The sequence below is a fragment of the Salmo salar genome, chromosome 17, assembly GCF_965601325.2.
Source record: "Salmo salar chromosome 17, fSalSal1, whole genome shotgun sequence".
In the NCBI taxonomy this organism is placed as follows: Eukaryota; Metazoa; Chordata; class Actinopteri; order Salmoniformes; family Salmonidae; genus Salmo; species Salmo salar.
Window position 1 is genome coordinate 69,093,846 of NC_138307.1, and position 15,386 is coordinate 69,109,231.

At 48.0% G+C, this 15,386-nt stretch overlaps 1 protein-coding gene and 1 long non-coding RNA gene across 4 annotated transcripts in view; both read right to left on the bottom strand.

Annotated features, from left to right (window-relative positions):
* Window positions 1-15,386, bottom strand: part of LOC106609610 (exocyst complex component 4) — a 343,805-nt gene that overhangs the window by 90,432 nt on the left and 237,987 nt on the right. The gene's annotated exons all lie outside the window — the stretch shown is intronic.
* Window positions 4,627-9,572, bottom strand: LOC145861417 (uncharacterized). 3 transcript variants are annotated; one of them, XR_014381211.1, is made up of 4 exons: window positions 7,642-9,572; window positions 6,703-7,601; window positions 6,584-6,665; window positions 4,627-6,504 (listed from the first exon to the last, which is right to left on the bottom strand). It is a non-coding gene; the product is annotated as an uncharacterized LOC145861417 (long non-coding RNA). The 3 variants fall into 3 exon arrangements; XR_014381210.1 differs by lacking the exon at window positions 4,627-6,504 and having other exon boundaries at window positions 6,516-6,665; window positions 6,703-7,191; window positions 7,316-7,601; window positions 7,642-9,569; XR_014381209.1 differs by lacking the exon at window positions 4,627-6,504 and having other exon boundaries at window positions 6,516-6,665; window positions 7,642-9,571.

Sequence of the window (15,386 nt, forward strand, 5' to 3'; positions counted from 1 at the left end):
TACAGACCAGTATCCCTTCTTTCCTTTCTCTCCAAAACTCTTGAACGTGCCGTCCTTGGCCAGCTCTCTTGCTATCTCTCTCAGAATGACCTTCTTGATCCTAATCAGTCAGGTTTCAAGACTTGGCATTCAACTGAGACTGCTCTTCTCTGTGTCACGGAGGCTCTCCGCACTGCTAAAGCTAACTCTCTCTCCTCTGCTCTCATCCTTCTAGACCTATCTGCTGCCTTTGATACCGTGAACCATCAGATCCTCCTCTCCACCCTCTCCGAGCTGGGCATCTCCGGCGCGGCCCACGCTTGGATTGCGTCCTACCTGACAGGTCGCTCCTACCAGGTGGCGTGGCGAGAATCTGTCTCCGCACCACGTGCTCTCACCACTGGTGTCCCCCAGGGCTCTGTTCTAGGCCCACTCCTATTCTCGCTATACACCAAGTCACTTGGCTCTGTCATATCCTCACATGGTCTCTCATATCATTGCTATGCAGATGACACACAATTAATCTTCTCCTTTCCCCCTTCTGACAACCAGGTGGCGAATCGCATCTCTGCATGTCTGTCAGACATATCAGTGTGGATGACGGATCACCACCTCAAGCTGAACCTCGGCAAGACGGAGCTGCTCTTCCTCCCGGGGAAGGACTGCCCGTTCCATGATCTCGCCATCACGGTTGACAACTCCCTTGTGTCCTCCTCCCAGAGTGCTAAGAGCCTCGGCGCGACCCTGGACAACACCCTGTCGTTCTCCACTAACATCAAGGCGGTGACCCGATCCTGTAGGTTCATGCTCTACAACATTCGCAGAGTACGACCCTGCCTCACACAGGAAGCGGCGCAGGTCCTAATCCAGGCACTTGTCATCTCCCGTCTGGATTACTGCAACTCGTTGTTGGCTGGGCTCCCTGCCTGTGCCATTAAACCCCTACAACTCATCCAGAACGCCGCAGCCCGTCTGGTGTTCAACCTTCCCAAGTTCTCTCACGTCACCCCGCTCCTCCGCTCTCTCCACTGGCTTCCAGTCAAAGCTCGCATCCGCTACAAGACCATGGTGCTTGCCTACGGAGCTGTGAGGGGAACGGCACCTCCGTACCTTCAGGCTCTGATCAGGCCCTACACTCAAACAAGGGCACTGCGTTCATCCACCTCTGGCCTGCTCGCCTCCCTACCTCTGAGGAAGCACAGTTCCCGCTCAGCCCAGTCAAAACTGTTCGCTGCTCTGGCACCCCAATGGTGGAACAAGCTCCCTCACGACGCCAGGACAGCGGGGTCAATCACCACCTTCCGCAGACACCTGAAACCCCACCTCTTTAAGGAATACCTAGGATAGGATAAAGTAATCCTTCTAACCCCCCCCCCCCCCCCCTTAAAAGATTTAGATGCACTATTGTAAAGTGGTTGTTCCACTGGATATCATAAGGTGAATGCACCAATTTGTAAGTCGCTCTGGATAAGAGCGTCTGCTAAATGACTTAAATGTTAAATGTTAAATTAAAGAAGCAATAAAACTGGCATTCTTTAGACTAGTTGAGTATCTGGAGCATCAGCATTTGTGGGTTCGATTACAGGCTCAAAATGGCCAGAAACAAAGAATTTTCTTCTGAAACTCGTCAGTTTATTTTTGTTCTGAGAAATTAAGGCTATTACATGCAAGAAATTGCCAAGAAACTGAAAATCTCGTACAACGCTGTGTACTACTCCCTTCACAGAACAGCGCAAACTGGCTCTAACCAGAATAAATAGAGTGGGAGGCCCCGGTGCACAACTGAGCAAGAGGACAAGTACATTAGAGTGTCTAGTTTGAGAAACAGCCGCCTCACAAGTCCTCAGCTGGCAGCTTCATTAAATAGTTCCCGCAAAACACCAGTCTCAACGTCAACAGTGGAGAGGCGACTCCGGGATGATGGCCTTCTAGGCATAGTTCCTCTGTCCAGTGTCTGTGTTCTTTTGCCCATCAATCTTTTCTTATTATTGGCCAGTCTGAGATATGGCTTTTTCTTTGCAACTCTGCCAATAAGGCCAGCATCCTGGAGTCGCCTCTTCACTGTTGACGTTGAGACTGGCTATTTGACCAAGAAGGAGAGTGATGGAGTGCTGCATCAGATGACCTGGCCTCCACAATCACCCAACCTCAACCCAATTGAGATGGTTTGGGATGAGTTGGACCACAGAGTGAAGGAAAAGCAGCCAACAAGTGCTCAGCATACGTGGGAACTCCTTCACGACTGTTGGAGAAGCATTCCAGGTGAAGCTGGTTGAGAGAATTCCAAGAGTGTGCAAAGCTGATAAAGGCAAAGGGTGGCTACTTTGAAGAATCTCAAATATATTTTGATTTGTTTAACCCTTATCTGGTTACTACATGAGTCCATATGTGTTATTTCATAGTTTTGATGTCTTCACTATTATTCTACAATGTAGAAAATAGTAAAAATAAAGAAAAACCCTAGAATGAGTAGGCGTCCAAACTTTTGACTGGTACTGTATATCTTGAAGATGATTAGGCCTATCTATTTTGGATGCAATTTTAATAGAATTGATGGAGAGAGAACGACAGAGAGTGCTCGCGTGCGCACTGATTTAAAGCAATGATATTCGAGTGATAGGCTGTTTTAAAACTCTACAGCTGCAATTTTGCATCTTTACAATGAAAAAATAAGGTGACCCCCAAAATCCAGATAGAAATGTGTAAATTAGATACGCATGCAATCCTGATATTAATGTAGCATAGGCTATTCTGCAGCAAATGTAGTCCTACCTTTCACAAGAAAAAAAGTGACCAGGACGAGATGAAACATGCATTGTAAACTGCGTTCCATATGGAGATGCGAGGTCTGTCCCCACTCAGAGCGTTGATGATTCATCATGCAGATAGCAGAGTAGGCCGTGGTCCACAGAGAAGACAGATTTAGACACAGCATAACAGTCCTATTCAACGTCATGCTGTCCATAGAAAATATTTATTATCATTTACCGGTTTCTCACAGTTCTTTATCCCGGGAAAAGGGAGTGGGAAATCTCGGGAAATGTCAGTAACCCGGTTTCCGCTATTCAACAGTGCACAGCTAGACATGCCACATGCAGGAAGATGAGGTGGGGGGAGCAGAATATGCTTTGCCAGGGTGGGTTAAAACCTTTATCATCATCATCGCCTTGGAAGCTGTGTGTGCTTATATCACACTCACCTTTTAACAGATGGCTCCCCAACACACACACACACACACACACACACACACACACACACACACACACACACACACACACACACACACACACACACACACACACACACACACACACACACAGAGTTGTGTCTCCGACCCTAACACTAATCCTGAGAATGTTGTGGTTTCCCCAGACAGCATTCTATGTCAAACCTCCTAATCATCCCTCGCTCTCTCTTCCTCCTTTCTCCTCAGGGGGTTACCACGTGATGGCAGCATCATTACACCCCGGCGGAGGGGAGGCGGAGGAACCTGCCCACAACAAAGCATCACCGATGGCAACCACTGGGTTGGGTGATCAGGTTATAGATGTAGAGATGTTCACTCAGTGGGGTCGTGTGTGTGTGTGTGTGTGTGTACTGTGTGTGTACACTGTGTGTGTCTGAAAGTGTCTGTGAGCGTGTGTACTGTGTGCGTATTGTGTGTGTGTGTACTGTGTGTGTGTGTACTGTGCGTTTGTGTGTGTGTGTGTATGTGTGTGTACTGTGTGTGTACTGTGTGTGTACTGTGTGTGTACTGTGTGTGTACTGTGTGTGTTTGTGCACTGTGTGTTTGTGCACTGTGTGTTTGTACTGTGTGTTTGTACTGTGTGTTTGTACTGTGTGTTTGTGTGTGTGTACTGTGTGTTTGTGCACTGTGTGTGTGTGTAGTGTGTGTGTGTGTGTGTGTACTGTGTGTACTGTGTGTGTACTGTGTATGTGTGTGTGTACTGTGTACGTGTGTGTGATACTGTGTATGTGTGTGTGATACTGTGTATGGGTGTGTGTACTGTGTATGTGTGTGTGTACTGTGTGTGTTTGTGTACTGTGTGTGTTTGTGTACTGTGTGTCAATCAACTTTACTTAAAGCCCTTCTTACATCAGCAGATGTCACAAAGTGCTGTACAGAAACCCAGCCTAAAACCCCAAACAGCAAGCAATGCAGATGTAGAAGCACAGTGGCTAGGAAAAACTCCCTAGAAAGGCCAGAACCTAGGAAGAAACCTAGAGAGGAACCAGGCTCTGAGGGGTGGTCAGTCCTCTTCTGGCTGTGCCGGGTGGAGATTATAACAGAACAAGGCCAAGATGTTCAAACGTTCATAGATGACCAGCAGGGCCAAATAATAATAATCACAGTGGTTGTAGAGGGTTCAACAGGTCAGCACCTCAGGAGTAAATGTCAGTTGGCTTTTCATAGCCGATCATTCAGAGTTAGAGACAGCAGGTGCGGTAGAGAGTGTGTGTGTGTGTTTGTGTACTGTGTGTGTGTGTTTGTGTGTGTACTGTGTGTGTGTGTGTGTGTGTACTGTGTGTGTGTGTGTACTGTGTGTGCACCCCAAAAAGGTTCCATATGGACCTAATGTAGCACAGAGAGCCCCCCCCCCCCCACAGAAGGCAATGAAATACATATCACCATGGTGCTAATGAAGATGTACACACACATCCCCTCTCTCTCTCCCTCCTTTCTCCTCAGGGGGTTACCACGGTGATGGTCGCATCATTACACTCTGGAGGAGGGGCGGAGGCGGAACCCGCCCACTCAAAGCATCACCCATGGCAACCACTGAGTTGGGTGATCAGTTTATAGATGAAGATATTCACTCAGCGGGGTCGTGTGTGTGTGTGTGTGTGTGTGTGTGTGTGTGTACTATGTATGTCTGAGTGTACAGTGAGATTCATTATCATAGCACCACACACATCATGTTATTTTTCATCAAACTTCTCATGCAAGCCACATGACAGCTGGAACTTGTATCATAGGCTCAAAGTAAACTCCCTTTTCCTTCAAACCAAGAGACAGTTTTTAACAGGTCTGACATTCCAACTTCCCTGCTCCTGTTTCCTCAGATAAACAGTCTTTGTCCCAACACACACCTTGAGCCAAACCGTCCGTCTCTCTCCCTCCCTAGATATACTGTGAACACACACAGACACACTGAGCTGTGAAAACAGGTAAAAGGGATTTTAGGTACAAATCGTAGAGATTCATTCATTTTTATAAGATGCAAAATGTACATTTTTAACAGCTGTAAAACAGTCAACGAGGTGGTTAGGCTCAATCCATTTTATGACAGATAAAGGAGCGATGCATTCTCACATCTAAATGGGTGTTCCATTTGTTTTTTACGGTGGAGTCTCATTTAGTCGTAAACACCAGAATAACTTGAGTGTTTACTGGTGTGTGTGTTTATAGGTACACCTGTGGTGTGTGGGTGTTTATAGGTAAACCTGTGGTGTGTGGGTGTTTATAGGTACACCTGTGGGGTGTGTGTGTTTATAGGTAAACCTGTGGTGTGTGTGTGTTTATAGGTACACCTGTGGGGTGTGGGTGTTTATAGGTAAACCTGTGGTGTGTGGGTGTTTATAGGTAAACCTGTGGTGTGTGGGTGTTTATAGGTAAACCTGTGGTGTGTGGGTGTTTATAGGTAAACCTGTGGTGTGTGGGTGTTTATAGGTAAACCTGTGGTGTGTGGGTGTTTATAGGTAAACCTGTGGTGTGTGGGTGTGTATAGGTAAACCTGTGGTGTGTGTGTGTTTATAGGTAAACCTGTGGTGTGTGGGTGTTTATAGGTAAACCTGTGGTGTGTGGGTGTTTATAGGTAAACCTGTGGTGTGTGCGTGTTTATAGGTAAACCTGTGGTGTGTGCGTGTTTATAGGTAAACCTGTGGTGTGTGGGTGTTTATAGGTAAACCTGTGGTGTGTGGGTGTTTATAGGTAAACCTGTGGTGTGTGGGTGTTTATAGGTAAACCTGTGGTGTGTGGGTGTTTATAGGTAAACCTGTGGTGTGTGTGTGTTTATAGGTAAACCTGTGGTGTGTGCGTGTTTATAGGTAAACCTGTGGTGTGTGCGTGTTTATAGGTAAACCTGTGGTGTGTGCGTGTTTATAGGTAAACCTGTGGTGTGTGTGTGTTTATAGGTAAACCTGTGGTGTGTGGGTGTTTATAGGTAAACCTGTGGTGTGTGTGTGTTTATAGGTAAACCTGTGGTGTGTGGGTGTTTATAGGTAAACCTGTGGTGTGTGGGTGTTTATAGGTAAACCTGTGGTGTGTGGGTGTTTATAGGTAAATTTGTGTCCACAGTTCTGGGATGAGCCTGTGTCTGAGAATGTACAATATCTGTGTTCAAATGTGTGGATCCGCGTGTGTGTGTCCAAGTGTGTGTGTGCATCCACCCAGTCTGTCTCCCCACCTTCGTCCTGTTCTCTCAGACACCCAGTCTGTCTCCCCACCTTCATCCTGTTCTCAGACACCCAGTCTGTCTCCCCACCTTCATCCTGTTCTCTCAGACACCCAGTCTGTCTCCCCACCTTCATCCTGTTCTCAGACACCCAGTCTGTCTCCCACCTTCGTCCTGTTCTCTCTCAGACACCCAGTCTGTCTCCCCACCTTCATCCTGTTCTCTCAGACACCCAGTCTGTCTCCCCACCTTCATCCTGTTCTCTCTCAGACACCCAGTCTGTCTCCCCACCTTCATCCTGTTCTCAGACACCCAGTCTGTCTCCCACCTTCATCCTGTTCTCTCAGACACCCAGTCTGTCTCCCCACCTTCATCCTGTTCTCAGACACCCAGTCTGTCTCCCACCTTCATCCTGTTCTCTCAGACACCCAGTCTGTCTCCCACCTTCATCCTGTTCTCTCTCAGACACCCAGTCTGTCTCCCCACCTTCGTACTGTTCTCTCAGACACCCAGTCTGTCTCCCCACCTTCATCCTGTTCTCTCTCAGACACCCAGTCTGTCTCCCCACCTTCATCCTGTTCTCTCTCAGACACCCAGTCTGTCTCCCCACCTTCATCCTGTTCTCTCAGACACCCAGTCTGTCTCCCCACCTTCATCCTGTTCTCTCTCAGACACCCAGTCTGTCTCCCCACCTTCATCCTGTTCTCTCTCAGACACCCAGTCTGTCTCCCACCTTCATCCTGTTCTCTCTCAGACACCCAGTCTGTCTCCCCACCTTCATCCTGTTCTCTCTCAGACACCCAGTCTGTCTCCCCACCTTCATCCTGTTCTCTCTCAGACACCCAGTCTGTGTCCCCACCTTCATCCTGTTCTCTCTCAGACACCCAGTCTGTCTCCCCACCTTCGTCCTGTTCTCTCAGACACCCAGTCTGTCTCCCCACCTTCATCCTGTTCTCTCAGACACCCAGTCTGTCTCCCCACCTTCGTCCTGTTCTCTCAGACACCCAGTCTGTCTCCCCACCTTCGTCCTGTTCTCTCTCAGACACCCAGTCTGTCTCCCCACCTTCATCCTGTTCTCTCTCAGACACCCAGTCTGTCTCCCCACCTTCATCCTGTTCTCTCAGACACCCAGTCTGTCTCCCCACCTTCATCCTGTTCTCTCAGACACCCAGTCTGTCTCCCCACCTTCATCCTGTTCTCTCTCAGACACCCAGTCTGTCTCCCCACCTTCATCCTGTTCTCTCAGACACCCAGTCTGTCTCTCCACCTTCATCCTGTTCTCTCTCAGACACCCAGTCTGTCTCCCCACCTTCATCCTGTTCTCTCTCAGACACCCAGTCTGTCTCCCCACCTTCATCCTGTTCTCTCTCAGACACCCAGTCTGTCTCCCCACCTTCATCCTGTTCTCTCTCAGACACACAGTCTGTCTCTCCACCTTCATCCTGTTCTCTCAGACACCCAGTCTGTCTCCCCACCTTCATCCTGTTCTCTCAGACACCCAGTCTGTCTCCCCACCTTCATCCTGTTCTCTCAGACACCCAGTCTGTCTCCCCACCTTCATCCTGTTCTCTCTCAGACACCCAGTCTGTCTCCCCACCTTCATCCTGTTCTCTCTCAGACACCCAGTCTGTCTCCCCACCTTCATCCTGTTCTCTCAGACACCCAGTCTGTCTCCCACCTTCATCCTGTTCTCTCAGACACCCAGTCTGTCTCCCCACCTTCGTCCTGTTCTCTCTCAGACACCCAGTCTGTCTCCCCACCTTCGTCCTGTTCTCTCAGACACCCAGTCTGTCTCCCCACCTTCATCCTGTTCTCTCTCAGACACCCAGTCTGTCTCCCCACCTTCATCCTGTTCTCTCTCAGACACCCAGTCTGTCTCCCCACCTTCATCCTGTTCTCTCAGACACCCAGTCTGTCTCCCCACCTTCGTCCTGTTCTCTCAGACACCCAGTCTGTCTCCCCACCTTCGTCCTGTTCTCTCAGACACCCAGTCTGTCTCCCCACCTTCGTCCTGTTCTCTCTCAGACACCCAGTCTGTCTCCCCACCTTCATCCTGTTCTCTCAGACACCCAGTCTGTCTCCCCACCTTCATCCTGTTCTCTCAGACACCCAGTCTGTCTCCCCACCTTCATCCTGTTCTCTCTCAGACACCCAGTCTGTCTCCCCACCTTCATCCTGTTCTCTCTCAGACACCCAGTCTGTCTCCCCACCTTCATCCTGTTCTCTCAGACACCCAGTCTGTCTCCCCACCTTCATCCTGTTCTCTCAGACACCCAGTCTGTCTCCCCACCTTCGTCCTGTTCTCTCTCAGACATCCAGTCTGTCTCCCCACCTTCGTCCTGTGCTCTCAGACACCCAGAGGGGTCCTGTGGTCCTAATCACACATCAACACAATGCAGCTAACTGGGGATTGTTCTGTGATTGCCTGTTGTTGTCCCCGCGGCCCTGAGAGGTGCTTAATAACGGGCTCCCACCCACCACCGCAGGAGCCAATCAGCAGGCAGCTGATAAACACATCAACAAACACAGCGAATAAAAAGGTCAGTGTCATTAGACAACCGTTTGTGAGGGTGGAAGGGTGGGAAGTTGGGACCGTTTGTGAGGGTGGAAGGGTGGGAAGTTGGGACAGTGTGTGTGTGTGTGTGTGTGTGTGCGTGTAAATAAGCAGAGGGAAATTAAAAAGGTCAAATTCATTAGCAGACCATTGGCATATGAACACATCTGTAATTCAGGGTGCACTCCGGCAAATGACGTGGCTACAGATATAATCAGCGTTCCATCCAGCCCCAGTCAAGAGGTTAACACAAACACCCTTCAATGGATACATTACTGGGCTGTGTCCCAAAATGGAATTCTACTCCCTATACAGTCTACTACTCATCACCAGAACCCTATAGGCCCTGGTCAAAAGTAGTGCACTATGTAGGGAATAGGCTGGCTGGAAACAAATCAGAACGGCACTTAACATCACACAGTGTGAACAAACAGCTTGGATTGGTTGTTTAATGTAATTATGGCTTTGGTTTGGCCTCGGCTTGTACAGAATCCAAACACACACACAGAGTCAGGACACGTGGACAAAACGTCACAATAGGAGACATGGACATAACGTCACAACAGGAGACATGGACATAACGTCACAACAGGAGACGTGGACATAACGTCACAACAGGAGACGTGGACATAACGTCACAACAGGAGACGTGGACATAACGTCACAACAGGAGACATGGACATAACGTCACAACAGGAGACGTGGACATAACGTCACAACAGGAGACATGGACATAACGTCACAACAGGAGACATGGACATAACGTCACAACAGGAGACATGGACATAACGTCACAACAGGAGACATGGACATAACGTCACAACAGGAGACATGGACATAACGTCACAACAGGAGACGTGGACATAACGTCACAACAGGAGACATGGACATAACGTCACAACAGGAGACATGGACATAACGTCACAACAGGAGACATGGACATAACGTCACAACAGGAGACATGGACATAACGTCACAACAGGAGACATGGACATAACGTCACAACAGGAGACATGGACATAACGTCACAACAGGAGACATGGACATAACGTCACAACAGGAGACATGGACATAACGTCACAACAGGAGACATGGACATAACGTCACAACAGGAGACATGGACATAACGTCACAACAGGAGACGTGGACATAACGTCACAACAGGAGACGTGGACATAACGTCACAACAGGAGACATGGACATAACGTCACAACAGGAGACGTGGACATAACGTCACAACAGGAGACATGGACATAACGTCACAACAGGAGACATGGACATAACGTCACAACAGGAGACATGGACATAACGTCACAACAGGAGACATGGACATAACGTCACAACAGGAGACGTGGACATAACGTCACAACAGGAGACATGGACATAACGTCACAACAGGACAACAGGAGACGTGGACATAACGTCACAACAGGAGACATGGACATAACGTCACAACAGGAGACATGGACATAACGTCACAACAGGACAACAGGAGACGTGGACATAACGTCACAACAGGAGACATGGACATAACGTCACAACAGGAGACATGGACATAACGTCACAACAGGAGACATGGACATAACGTCACAACAGGAGACATGGACATAACGTCACAACAGGAGACATGGACATAACGTCACAACAGGAGACGTGGACATAACGTCACAACAGGAGACATGGACATAACGTCACAATAGGAGACATGGACATAACGTCACAACAGGAGACATGGACATAACGTCACAACAGGAGACATGGACATAACGTCACAACAGGAGACGTGGACATAACGTCACAACAGGAGACGTGGACATAACGTCACAACAGGAGACGTGGACATAACGTCACAACAGGAGACATGGACATAACGTCACAACAGGAGACATGGACATAACGTCACAACAGGAGACATGGACATAACGTCACAACAGGAGACATGGACATAACGTCACAACAGGAGACGTGGACATAACGTCACAACAGGACAACAGGAGACGTGGACATAACGTCACAACAGGAGACATGGACATAACGTCACAACAGGAGACATGGACATAACGTCACAACAGGAGACATGGACATAACGTCACAACAGGAGACGTGGACATAACGTCACAACAGGAGACGTGGACATAACGTCACAACAGGAGACATGGACATAACGTCACAACAGGAGACATGGACATAACGTCACAACAGGAGACATGGGCATAACGTCACAACAGGAGACATGGACATAACGTCACAACAGGAGACATGGACATAACGTCACAACAGGAGACATGGACATAACGTCACAACAGGAGACATGGACATAACGTCACAACAGGAGACATGGACATAACGTCACAACAGGAGACATGGACATAACGTCACAACAGGAGACGTGGACATAACGTCACAACAGGAGACGTGGACATAACGTCACAACAGGAGACATGGACATAACGTCACAACAGGACAACAGGAGACGTGGACATAACGTCACAACAGGAGACATGGACATAACGTCACAACAGGAGACATGGGCATAACGTCACAACAGGAGACATGGACATAACGTCACAACAGGACAACAGGAGACGTGGACATAACGTCACAACAGGACAACAGGAGACGTGGACATAACGTCACAACAGGAGACATGGACATAACGTCACAACAGGAGACATGGACATAACGTCACAACAGGAGACATGGACATAACGTCACAACAGGAGACATGGACATAACGTCACAACAGGAGACGTGGACATAACGTCACAACAGGAGACATGGACATAACGTCACAACAGGAGACATGGACATAACGTCACAACAGGAGACGTGGACATAACGTCACAACAAGAGACATGGACATAACGTCACAACAGGAGACATGGACATAACGTCACAACAGGACAACAGGAGACGTGGACATAACGTCACAACAGGAGACATGGACATAACGTCACAACAGGAGACATGGACATAACGTCACAACAGGAGACATGGACATAACGTCACAACAGGAGACATGGACATAACGTCACAACAGGAGACATGGACATAACGTCACAACAGGAGACATGGACATAACGTCACAACAGGAGACGTGGACATAACGTCACAACAGGAGACATGGACATAACGTCACAACAGGAGACGTGGACATAACGTCACAACAGGAGACGTGGACATAACGTCACAACAGGAGACATGGACATAACGTCACAACAGGAGACGTGGACATAACGTCACAACAGGACAACAGGAGACGTGGACATAACGTCACAACAGGACAACAGGAGACATGGACATAACGTCACAACAGGACAACAGGAGACGTGGACATAACGTCACAACAGGAGACGTGGACATAACGTCACAACAGGAGACATGGACATAACGTCACAATAGGAGACATGGACATAACGTCACAATAGGAGACATGGACATAACGTCACAACAGGAGACATGGACATAACGTCACAACAGGAGACGTGGACATAACGTCACAACAGGAGACGTGGACATAACGTCACAACAGGAGACATGGACATAACGTCACAACAGGAGACATGGACATAACGTCACAACAGGAGACGTGGACATAACGTCACAACAGGACAACAGGAGACATGGACATAACGTCACAACAGGAGACGTGGACATAACGTCACAACAGGAGACATGGACATAACGTCACAACAGGAGACATGGACATAACGTCACAACAGGAGACATGGACATAACGTCACAACAGGAGACATGGACATAACGTCACAACAGGAGACATGGACATAACGTCACAACAGGAGACATGGACATAACGTCACAACAGGAGACGTGGACATAACGTCACAACAGGAGACATGGACATAACGTCACAACAGGAGACGTGGACATAACGTCACAACAGGAGACATGGACATAACGTCACAACAGGAGACATGGACATAACGTCACAACAGGAGACGTGGACATAACGTCACAACAGGAGACATGGACATAACGTCACAACAGGAGACATGGACATAACGTCACAACAGGAGACGTGGACATAACGTCACAACAGGAGACGTGGACATAACGTCACAACAGGAGACATGGACATAACGTCACAACAGGAGACGTGGACATAACGTCACAACAGGACAACAGGAGACGTGGACATAACGTCACAACAGGAGACATGGACATAACGTCACAACAGGAGACGTGGACATAACGTCACAACAGGACAACAGGAGACGTGGACATAACGTCACAACAGGAGACATGGACATAACGTCACAACAGGAGACATGGACATAACGTCACAACAGGAGACATGGACATAACGTCACAACAGGAGACATGGACATAACGTCACAACAGGAGACATGGACATAACGTCACAACAGGAGACATGGACATAACGTCACAACAGGAGACATGGACATAACGTCACAACAGGAGACATGGACATAACGTCACAACAGGAGACATGGACATAACGTCACAACAGGAGACATGGACATAACGTCACAACAGGAGACATGGACATAACGTCACAACAGGAGACGTGGACATAACGTCACAACAGGAGACGTGGACATAACGTCACAACAGGAGACGTGGACATAACGTCACAACAGGAGACATGGACATAACGTCACAACAGGAGACATGGACATAACGTCACAACAGGAGACATGGACATAACGTCACAACAGGAGACATGGACATAACGTCACAACAGGAGACATGGACATAACGTCACAACAGGAGACGTGGACATAACGTCACAACAGGAGACATGGACATAACGTCACAACAGGAGACGTGGACATAACGTCACAACAGGAGACGTGGACATAACGTCACAACAGGAGACATGGACATAACGTCACAACAGGAGACGTGGACATAACGTCACAACAGGAGACATGGACATAACGTCACAACAGGAGACATGGACATAACGTCACAACAGGAGACATGGACATAACGTCACAACAGGAGACATGGACATAACGTCACAACAGGAGACGTGGACATAACGTCACAACAGGAGACATGGACATAACGTCACAACAACATTTCAAGAGCAAAATGACTGGATATGATTCAGTGGTGGCTTTATCACCCTGGCGTGTGTGAATGCATGCATGCCTGTGTGTGTGTGTGTGTGTGTGTGTGTGTGTGTGTGTGTGTGTGTGTGTGTGTGTGTGTGTGTGTGTGTGTGTGTGTGTGTGTGTGTATGTGTGTGTGTAGGGACCCCCATCCAAGAGATTAATGGAGCCAATCTCCAGTTCTGGTCTGTAGACTGACCACCCTCCTGGATAGAGGAGACTAATTAAATAAACCAATCAGGGGGAACAGGAACACTGGACAGATAGCATCACACTGCTACCACCACTAACCAGACACAGAGAAGAAGGAAGGAAGGAAGAGGGAGAGAAAGGGGAGGAGGGTTAAACGAAATGAAATAAGATGACCAGTAAACAGGCAGGGAGAGGAGAACAATAGGAGAGAAACAGAGAGAGAGACAGAGAGAGAAACAGAGAATACATGCCTCTCTTTCTTATTTATAACCTCTGCTGGGCCTTCTGACCAATCACCTGGCTCCATGTTATCACAAAGACACATGATTGGATCATACACTCTACATACTGGACTACAATGACACACTGGTGTTATCATAGGGCCTGTGTCCTGGCCGACTGATAGCCATACAGTCTCATATTAATATCATACACACTCTACTCTTACACACTGCTGGGGCCTAGTGACAGGTAGGATGTTTAACATATCATTATTATTATCGTATGGCTGCTATATGAAAACATGGTGTCGGTTGGATGTGTTATCAGGTCTCTTGCCAGGACTGGGGTGTTAAATTCACCTTGACCCCCCTCTAAAGTCACAAGCCCATGTCAGTATCATCAGGTCAGAGTTCATTGATTGCCCATATGAGGGAGATATTCAGAATTATATACTGACATACAGTGCATTAGGGAAGGTATTCAGACCCCTTGACTTTTTCAACATTTTGTTACGTTACAGCCTTATTCTAAAATTGATTAAATGATTTTTTTCACCTCATCAATCTACACACAATACCCCATAATGACAAAGCAAACACTGTTTTTTTTTTACATTTTTGGACAAACATTTATAAAACAGAAATATCACATTAACATAAGTACTCTAAGCAATTACAGCCTTGAGTCTTCTTGGGTAAGACGCTACAAGCTTGGCACACCTGTATTTGGGGAGTTTCTCCCATTCTTCTCTGCAGATCCTCTCAAGCTCAGTCAGGTTGCATGGGGAGCGTTGCTGCACAGCAATTTTCAGGTCTCTCCTGAGATGTTAGATCGGGTTCAAGTCCGGGCTCTGGCTGGGCCACTCAAGGACATTCAGAGACTTGTCCCGAAGCCACTCCTGCGTTGTCTTGGCTGTGTGCTTATAATCGTTGTCCTGTTGGAAGG